This window comes from Nicotiana tabacum, chromosome 7 (assembly GCF_000715075.1).
Source record: "Nicotiana tabacum cultivar K326 chromosome 7, ASM71507v2, whole genome shotgun sequence".
Taxonomy (NCBI): Eukaryota; Viridiplantae; Streptophyta; class Magnoliopsida; order Solanales; family Solanaceae; genus Nicotiana; species Nicotiana tabacum.
The window spans coordinates 24,925,292-24,934,027 of NC_134086.1; the positions used below are offsets into that span (position 1 = coordinate 24,925,292).

Below are 8,736 nucleotides of genomic sequence, written 5' to 3' on the forward strand. Positions count from 1 at the left end.
ATCAATCACACAGTGGAATATTTAAAATAGAACTATTGCATATTTTTGTGATTTTTTAAAATTATCTTTTAAATGCATAATTAAATCCTATATGCATGCAACATGTATTTTATTTTATTTTCATTTTATTAAGACATAGTAAACATTTACGGATATAACACAAGTATTTAGCATCACGCAAATTTAAAAATTACACAGTAAAAGAAATTTATTTTATTTTTTGATTTATTTTGGAGTAGTTTTCATTAAAGCAAAAATCACGTGCTCACACCAACCGTCATGGAAAAGTCTGGAAAAGCTAAAGGTTCTCCAGGGTCAGAAATGAAATTAGTCCTCAGGGAACAAGCAGTTGCAGTTGAGATCTCCATCAAAGAAGCCGGGCCGAGATCAAGTGATTGAAATAATCAAGGCCACAAAACCAACCACTGTTTCAAACTAACAATTGTTCTTTGTTTGAAAACATGAAACAAGTGCAATCCAAAGCAACCTTGCAAGAAGCAGGTGCAACCAAAGAGAAAACTGCATAAGGGCTAGAAACAGCTTTGCAGCAATAATCAATCCAAAAGGGAAGTCTCCTCCGAGTTCTTTCCTGCATTTTTACATATTAAATAAACAAAAAAACAAAAAAATGAAATGAAAAGAAAGAAGAAGAAAATTCAAAATCATGGTAGCATAGAGTCCCATTCCCTAGCTGATACCAGAATAACCTGGTAATCTTTCCAACATAGGGTTCCAGTCCCTTGTCGATGCCAGCATAACCTGGTAATCTTTTTCAACATAGGGTCCCACCACCTAGTTGATCCCCGACATAACCCGATGACCTCCCCAGCATAACCTGAGGACCTTTTTCGGCATAACCCGTGGACCCCCCGGCATAATCGAAGACCTTTTCCGATCGATGATCTTTCCCGGTATAACCTAAGGACCTTTTTCTGGCATAACCCGATGACCTTTTCCGGCATAACCCGTTGACCTCTCTGGCATAACCCGAGGACCCTTTTCTTTTCTAGCATAACCCGATGACCTTTCCCGGCATACCCGTGGACCTCCCCGGCATAATCTGAGGAGCTTGTCTTTTCCGGCATAACCCGCGGACCTCCCCGGCATAACCCGAGGACCTTTTTTCTTTTCCGGCATAACCCAATAACCTTTTCCAGCATAACCCGCAGACCTCCCCGGCATAACCCGATGACCTTTTTCTTTTCCTACATGACCTTTTTTTTTCCGGCATAACCCGTGGACCTCCCTGGCATAACCCGAGGACCTTTTTCTTTTTCGGCATAACCCGATAACTTTTGTCGGCATAACCCGTGGACCTCCTCGGCATAACCCGAGGACCTTTTTATTTTCCGACATAACCCGATGACCTTTCCCAGCATAACCCGTGGACCTCTCCGGCGTAATTCGAGGACATTTTTCTTTTCCGGCATAACCCGATGACTCTCCCCGGCATAATCCAAGGATCTTTCTCTTTTCTAGCATAACCCGATGACCTTCCCTGACATAACTCGAGGACCTTTCCGGCATAACCCGATCATATTTTTCCAGCATAACTTGGTAATCTTTCCAACTTAGGGACCCCGATCCCTAGTTGATTTCATTATAGATATAAGGCTCCACTCCCAAATCTCTTTTTCCCAAGGATACACAATCCTGACTTTTATTACTTTCAATAAAGAAGTAGTTTAGAATTTTGTAACAATAACTCACAAAATTTTCCTAGTGAAAACTGGGGCAGAAAAATTTTGTTCGTTTATTTGTTTTGGTGTCTGAGCAGGTTTTACCTCAAGGCACATAGTTTGAGATGACCAAAACAAGGAGTCTCAATCCAAAATAAAGAAAAAAAAGAAAAGAAGCGAACTCAAAATGCAAAAGCGGAGAAAAGATGTGGACTGCTCAAGACGTGATTGAAGTCACAAGCTTTGCATGTCTCGTATTGATCCGAGAAGTTGAAAAAGGAATGAACCAGCACCTGCAGCTAATGAGCATTAAGATTCAGATCAGAGTCTACAGAAAGAACCAGCCAAGACTCAAGATCAAGCTTTAGAAGGTTTATAGATAGAAATATTGTAACTCGTAGTTGATAGGCTTAGCTAGTTTAGCTTTTCATCATTCATTTTTGTGTAATAAGGAGCTCAGCAAGCAGAAACAGCAGCAACAGCAGTGAAATCGCAGCTTCTCGGTAGTCCCAGCTACCAAAACTTCCAGAACTACACCGACCTGATTCCTTTATTGCTAAGGTTATGTAGGCAACCTCTGAAGCAAGGTTCGGTCAAACTTTTTCAAAATGCTCCTAAATGGAGTTTCAAACGAGAAAAAATTGCTTTTGAGCACCTAATTTTTGCCCTACATGAAAATAACTCCTAAAAATAGACTAAAATAATTTTAATTGATTTTTAGGAGTTTTTCTTTATTTAGTTTCATTTCATGCATTTTTAATATTTTAAAATCATAAAAATCACGTTTAATTTCATGTCATCTTAGGTTCAATTTGCATGTAGGAATTAATTACATTGAGTTAATTGCATTATTAAGGAAAAAATCACAAAATAGTCATTTTTACATATTTAGCTTTTAGTCTTTAGAAATTAGTGTTTTTACTTAGTTTTAAGTTAATTAGTTATTTTAATAAATAAAGAATTTTAATTTCTACAAAAAATAGCTTAATTTAGGATTTTAATTAATTAAATAAAAGAAAAAAGGAAAAATAAATAGAAGAAAATAGGAAAAACAAAATTTGGTCTTGTTTATTCAAAATTGGGTCAATCCTTAAATTGACCCCAATTAATTAACCCAAGTCCAATCTTTTAGCCCAAGCCCAAATCCCACCTACCCAATCGGACCCCCTCACATTAAAAGACCTAGAGCTAGAAATATAACATTAGATTAGAGAGACCCTCCCCATGTTCTAGACCTAACAAAAATCAGAGAAAGACCGAAAACAATCAGAAGCTCCCTTTTCTAAAAAAAACAGAGTAACATCAACCCAGCTCCCTCTTCAACAAAGAGCCAGAAACGGACCCTCCCTCTTTAGCAAGAAAAAGCCAACGCCTTCCCCTCCCCATTCTTATCATTCTCTTTCCATCAAATTAAAAAGAAACACACACAAGAGAAATGGTCAAATTCAAAATAAAAATGAAAGAAAAAACAAAAAAATAAAGGGTTTGAACGTTGTTTGAATTTCTGCTCTTTGGCTTCAAGTTTTCTGAAATTTCGAGTGCCATTTAGGTTGAAGAAGCTTTGTTTGGTCGACGGATCTGTTGCTGATGTTTTGCTGAGTCCGTATGCTGTTTGTTTCAACTGAGCTCCATCTTTCATGGATTTGCCTTTAGTTGGTCATTTGGATTCCATTTGCGAATATTAGGTACACATGCCTTCCTCAGTTTTTGTACTTCTGCTCGTATGAACAAAAAATTTAAGTTAATATGAATTCCTTTTGTTTTTCTCTGAGAATTTGACCAATTTTGATGTCTTCACTTTTCCTAATTGTGCCAGTTTGAATCTGGTAGTTTACCAGGAAGAATATAGTCTCCAGTGGTGTAAGACTCCTGCAAGTGATGAAATGGATACCATGTAAAAGATAAGAGATGACGAGATAGGATTCTGTTTTTTTTTTGCTAAACGTGTGACAAAATCATACAGTAGACATATAATTGATACCTTAGTAATGGCTTATGGGAATAGTAGGTTAACTTCTAGGATGACTTTCACATATAATAAGACAGTGTTGCATTTATGAATAAGATGATCTTATTCATTTCCTTGCGTATTTGGTTCTCTATATCCTTGATTAGTTTCAAGCATTCAATCAGGGACTTTGCCTTAAATGTTGAAATCTCATGTGAATAATTGTAAATTTGGATTACTCTTATAAACCATTTGATTCTGGGGCTGATTTGATCCAACCCATTTTAAGAATTCTATCTTTAAATGATGGTTTGTGGTTTGGAAGGATGAGATATTTTTGTTTGGATCTTTTGCAAGTTGGAAATTGAAAATTTTACCATTTTGTCTTTCATGAGTTAAGCGATGAATGCACTGTCGTCAATTCATGTCAATGAAAAGTTTTATTTAGTGGGCTTCCTTTCTTTATCTTGTACCATTACATTTTATTTATAAATTCGTGACATATACAATTAATCTCAAACTTAAGAGTGGAACAAATTACGAACATCATAGTTTGCTTTAGGCACGATTAATAATAATTATCGTGGCCATGGGTACGGTTACCGTGGCATGATCACGATACATAATCCTCAATTCGGGTGTGTATTTCATGTAACCCGATCATAACAACTTCGAATATTAATAAAATACACATGTCATGAATCACAAGTGCATTTCATGTAGCGTGGTTCGTGGCGTGTTCCAAAACAAACAAGTGTACAACAATCGTAACTTGTTCAAGAAATAATTCCATAAATCTTAAAAGCGTTAAAATAATTAAAAGCGGTTATAAAGTTAAAAATGCACAATGAGTTTAAAACGTGTAATAAATCAAATAATAGGCCAATTATTAATAGTTTAAGCGATCGTGCTAGAACCATGGAACCCGGGAATGCCTAACACCTTCTCCCGGGTTAACATAATTCCTTATCTAGAATTTCTAGTTCGCAGACTTATAAAGTAAAGTCGAAATTTCCTCGATTTGGGATTTTAAAATAAACCGGTGACTTGGGATACCCTAATTTATTCCAAGTGGCGACTCTGAAACATAAATAAAATAATCCCATTTCGAATAATGTCACTTTAATTGAAAAAACTCCCTTATATCCCCTCTCGGGTGGTAAAAAGGAGGTGTGACACCCTTGATCTATGTTACGTGTTATTCTCTTATGTTGTGATGGGCTGTGAAGTTGTATGATTATTCTCCATGCATATTGTAATTCCGTTCAGGCCTTATGGCGATGTGGGCCAGATAGCCCTCGTGATGTTGATTTTCTCATTGCACCTTAGTTGTCCTTGCTTTTTTCCATGTTTTATTATTTCTATTCAGTTTTCCATAATTATACTTGTTCACTCTGTTGTGCTTGATATCAGTATTCATGTGATCAGTGAACCCGAGCACTTTGGCTTGATGAGTATCTGGGAGCGGGCTGCATGCTGCAACGGATGTTATGTTGGATACCCGTTACTTGTGTTTATTTGGCATTTTGTTTTCCCTCTTGTCACACCTCCTTTTTGCGCGCCCAGCCCCGAAGGGTTAAAATGTGCGGGTGGAGTTTTTTCCAATTTAAGTGACAATATTCGAAATGGGATTATTTATTTAATTCAGAGTCGCCACTTGGGAAAGGTTTGGCTTTTGGTGTCCCAAGTCACCGGTTTATCTTGAATCCCAAATCGAGGAAATTTTCGACTTTTCCAAATGAAGTCTGCGAACCAGAAATTCTAAGTAAGAAATTTTGTTGACCCGAGGGAAGGTGTTAGGCACCCTCGAATCCCGTGGTTCTAGCACGGTCGCTTAAATTGTTATAATGGCTAAATATCTGATTTAAATACATGTTGTGACTTATGTGCTTTTATTAAGTTTTAACCGCTTTTATTATTATCATTTATTTTACAGAATTGCAACGTCGTGAAAATGCATCTCGAACCACGTCACAATCAATGCACCCGTGATTGTCGACACATTTGGACTTCGTTGAGATTTGGATTTGGGTCACATCAATGTGCACCCGAATTTAAGAATGTGATTTAATTAAGCCGCGCCAACAGAGTCTAACGCGTTATTATCTTTGTAGAAGGCCATGAAATTTATTAAATGGCCTATCTTGAATTCTAAATAATTATCATCAGTTGTTGAGGGCCCCGCAATTGTTTTTTTTTATTTGGCGAGGCTTGTCTTATTATTTTTAGAAGGGTATCCTACAGTGACTACATTTCTATTATTTTTATTTCCAGAGATAGAAGAAAGGAAAGTGTGTGTGCTAATTGAAGTATATACTTCAGCTTAAACCAAACTCCTGTCAATTTTGATTGATTACTTTTAAAGTAAAAAAAGACGTCATGCCTTTTACGAAAATGATTTGGTCGAATAAAAGATTACATATGAGATAGATGAAATGCAATACTTAATCCGAACATTTCTTAATTTGAACTTAACTGAACCTATTTGAACTAGGTTAAAGGGTAACTGGCGAAGTAAAATGCTTTAATTTGACAAGGAATCATATACGAGTTAGCAAAATACAACGTTTAATCTGAGCATTTCTGGTATTGAACTTAACCAAACTTATATGGACTAGTCTTACTAAAAAAAATGAAACAGAAAACAGTATTGTGTAAAGTCGAAATATGCATACTTATACTAACAGACAATTGTCGAGCTCAAATACAAAGGGGTGAAACTCAGTCGGCTATCAGTATACTCTTTTGAACTATTGAAACATAAACTAAATCAATTTCCACAAGGCCTGTTAATGTACTATGAATATTACAGCAAATGCTTGAACTTCTTCAACCTTTTTCATTTCATGCTTTCAAACTGTTTCAATTACATCAATATGGGACTTTGAAATGTGTACCTGAAAATGCTGAAAGTGCAAAGGAGAAGAAGAAGAAGATGGGAATCAGCAACAGCGAAAAGGCAGAATTAACAATAGCAGCAGGACAAAAATGCAGCAGCAATAGCGAGCAAGATAGCAGTAGTAATCAGAACAGCACAACAGAAAGGATTCTGTTGCGAGATGGAACTAGAGTTGAAGGAGAAACAACTCGATGAAACAGCACACAGTGCGATACTCCAGACAGTCCAATTCCGGAATATACCAAATGCAGCAGAACACTAACAATAATCTCGATTGAAATTTAGAAGAAAGAACACTGCCTAACGTATTGACAATAAATGAACTTCAGATAAACAAGACCAAGTTTCTGATTTCTTAATCTGTTTTCTCTCTTTCTTGCTCTCTTTCTATTCCTGTCAACTCTCTCTTTTCTTTCTATCTTCACAGTGTGTGTGTGTTTCTTTTTTTTTCTTTTACCTTCCGAAAATCCAGGTTTTTTCTTAAACTCCTCACCTCCCCCTCTTATAGGCCTCAACACTATCCCTTTTAAACAGCCTGTTCAGACTATTACCATACCCCTCCCATGTGCCTTTAAACTTTTTCAGTTCCACTTTAGTTAATTAGGTATAAAAACCCCATCATTCCCTGGCAGATTTAGCTTTTTCCATTTTATTTAACTAAAAGCAAGTATGGGCAGTAGGATATGTTGACAGCATATGCTGTCAAACCATTTTAAAATTAAACAAGGACCTTTATGCAGGCCACAGGTTGTGCACAAAGCACATGAGGTGCACCAATGCACATGAGGTGCACCAATGCAAATGTTGTGCAAGAGTGCACATGCCCTCCAATTCAGCATTTAAACCAAACATCCCTTTTACATTACTAATCCAAATCAACAGCTATAAGTAAACAAAATTGTTTCTTAATTGATTCAAAAAAATGTTCGACAGAAGCAAATCGATTTGCTTATGCTCAGACAGTTGAAACTAATTGACGACTCATGTCGACTCGACTATATTAGCATTAACGTACACAATTGTAGCCAAAAATCAGACATTCAGAAGTATGGGACACATGACTCGACTTATACTGATTAAAATAGAATGGTACTTCGAGGAATCAATTAGTCAGTACAAATTGGAATACAACCAATACGCATGCCGTATCAGAATAGGAGGAGAGGGATTCAGACAAACACAGATGTTCAAACAAAGTGGACAAACAAAAGTTGATAAAAATTAAAACAAATATGAATAGTCTTTTAAAACAAATCATACGGACTAAAAACAAATAAAGGAAAAGAAAGCAGACTTACCTTAAAACTTGAAAAGTTTAACAGTTTGAACTTGGATTTGGACAAACTTTCTTAAGGCTGAATGGACTTTAATCGAAGTGTTTCTCAGATGAGAAACACTTTGATTGAAGTCCATTAGACCTTAATCTCTTCGGTTGAACCGGTATGAACCAATGACGAAGGACACAAAACCTTTCAAACTTAGATCTGGGATTCAGGCTTCCCTGATCAGATTCGGACCAAACCAAGTATGGTTTGGTCACGAGGGGGGTCTGGGGAGTATCTGGTGTGAAGCTAGGGTTGAACCGTGTAGATCGAGTTTCGACTCGAACCTTCAAATGAAGATTCGAGAAGGTGGGGAGGGATTCGAACTACAGGGTTAATGGATTCATGCTCAGGATGGCAAGGGGGTTCTAGGGTGTTAAGGGGAAGGTCACCGGCGTCCATGCCGCCGGGTTTCATGGTGGAGGATACAGGGGCGGCTCTAGGGTTTGATGGGGATGAGGTTGAAGACGGGAGCTGGGGTATCTGATGGGGGGCAGGGTAAGGTTATAGGCTTATATATGGAATAGGCGGCTGATCTCAGCCATCGGATTAACTGGAATCAATGGCTTGGATCTAAAGGCCTCGGGGAAACGATGTCGTTTCAACTAAAGGGGGTTCGGGTTGGTCCGGGTGGAAACGGGTCGGGTTCTGTTCGTGGGTATAGGAAATGTGATCTTGGCCGTTGATCAATTTGAGATCAACGGCCCAGATCAACCTGTACCAAAACGACGTCGTTTGGATTCTCTGGGCATCAGGTGGTGTTGGACCGGGCAGGCCTGGGTTTTGGGCTGTTTGTTTGGGCCAATTTTAACAAAAGGGAAAGGGGTCCTTTCAATATATTTCTTTTTTCTTTTTTCTTTTTTTTTCTTATTTATTTTAAAACTAAGC

General features: G+C 37.5%; 1 long non-coding RNA gene across 1 annotated transcript; it reads left to right on the forward strand.

Moving 5' to 3' along the window:
• The first annotated feature begins 2,811 nt into the window (after positions 1-2,811).
• On the forward strand, positions 2,812-3,878 carry LOC107832589 (uncharacterized). Its single transcript, XR_001658598.2, has 2 exons — positions 2,812-3,364; positions 3,496-3,878. It is a non-coding gene; the product is annotated as an uncharacterized LOC107832589 (long non-coding RNA).
• The last annotated feature ends 4,858 nt before the right edge of the window (positions 3,879-8,736 follow it).